The following is a 1,911-nucleotide window of genomic DNA, read 5'->3' on the forward strand; positions in this document are numbered from 1 at the left end:
TTTGCAAAACCCTTTGGTAGGATGATAGGTAAGAGTGAGATCTAGAAGTTGTGTATTTTTTTGTAATTTTCCATTGAGTATTTTTTTTTATGATTTTTTGAAGTGACCGCATCCTGAAAAATTTGGTACTTGTTTGTGCATTGGGCATAACTTGCATCAAAATAGTCGAAAATGAAAACTTATTTTTTAAAAAGTGTATAGAATCTAGTGTAGACCAATAATATATAATTTATTTTGAATTTGGTTAAGTATATCAAAAGTTATTAAAAAAATGGTAGACATATGTCTGTGAGGACTGTCAAGGCACTAGTAAAGAAAATTAAAGTTTACTATGCTAATGTTATTCAAAAATAGAAAAACTTATATGGTCAGAAAACTTAGAAGACATGTGAGATTATGGTGGTAATTTTAGAGATACCCACTTGATCATTAGTAAACCTGATGATGACAAAGTCGAGAAATCATGTTGGAAGATGAAAAAACGTGTAAAGGGACAAAAATGGGGGGAAAATGGGCTTGCAAGACTTAGGGTCGTTTTCCAACCCTCTTAAACCCACACAGGTTTTGAAAAACAAAAAGTACTATTCAGAGTTCTACATAACCCGTACAGTTTATGTAGAACTAAAACCATTATTCACAGTTCTGCATGACCCGCATGGGCTATGTAGAACTAAAACCATTATTTTGTATTTCACAAAACCCGTATGGGTTATGAAGACATAATAATGTATGCTTGTAAACTTAGCATTTACTACACATATGTATAGATATACATATATAATATGTGTTCATATATATATGTATACATATATATATATATATATACATATATATATATGTTTGTATACATGCATGTCTCTCTTCTTTTCCTCTCTCTCTCTCATCTTCCTTCCCCATCACCCTCTCTATCTATAATTCTGATCCCTAATTATCCTCCTTGAGTTCTATCTCATCTCTCTCCCCTCACACTTCTCTCTCTGTCGAGTCTCTCACCCTTTTCTCCCCCCCTCTCTCTCTCTCTCTCTCTCTCTCTCTCTCTCTCTCTCTCTCTCTCTCCCTCTCCTTTTCCCAATCTCCCTCCCTCCCCTCTCCCTCTCCCTCTCTCTCTCTCTCTCTCTCTCTCTCTCTCTCTCTCTCTCTCTCTCTCTCTCTCTCTCCTTTTCCTAATCTCCCTCTCCCCCTCTCCTTTTTCTAATCTCCCTCTCTCTCCCTCCCTCCATCCATCCCCGCCCCCCCCTCTCTCTCTCTCTCTCTCTCTCTCTCTCTCTCTCTCTCTCTCTCTCTCTCTCTCTCTCTTTCCCTATCTCTCTCCCTCTCTTCCTTGGTTTTGAGGAACATTATATTTTATAATAAAAAATCAAAAGTTCCTCAAAACCCGTATGAGTTATTGTCCTCGATTTCAGTGCGGCTAAAATCGTGAGGCAACCCTACGAAACTAGTCCATTTCATACCTCACGTCCCTCGGGAAAGGTTGATTGACTCCATCGGTTAGCCTCTTTTATTTTTTCGTCTTTTGTTTTTCTCATTTTTAAGTTTTTTAGATTTTGTAGTTTTGCTTGCAGGTCAGACTTAGGGTGTTTCTTAGATAGAATTGCACATCGGACTTTAAAGTTCGATGTGCAATGTTTTGGCAATTTTCTCTCTAGATCGGACTTTAAAGTACGACCTGCAGGCAATTCTTTACCTACAGATCGGACTTTAAAGTCCGACCTGCAGGGAATTTTCCCATGCACATTGGACTTTTAAGTCCGATGTGTAGTTTTGCTTAAAGGGAGATGCATTCCGGACTTTAAAGTCTGACTTGCATTGTTGAGGTAGGGGTTTATTGTTTTTCGGGTTTTTCTTCTGTTTTGGCATGTTCCTTTTTGTTTCAGTTCGCCGTTTTCTTTTCTTCTAGGTTCGTCATCGAAA

Source organism: Cryptomeria japonica, chromosome 7 (assembly GCF_030272615.1).
Source record: "Cryptomeria japonica chromosome 7, Sugi_1.0, whole genome shotgun sequence".
Taxonomy (NCBI): domain Eukaryota; kingdom Viridiplantae; phylum Streptophyta; class Pinopsida; order Cupressales; family Cupressaceae; genus Cryptomeria; species Cryptomeria japonica.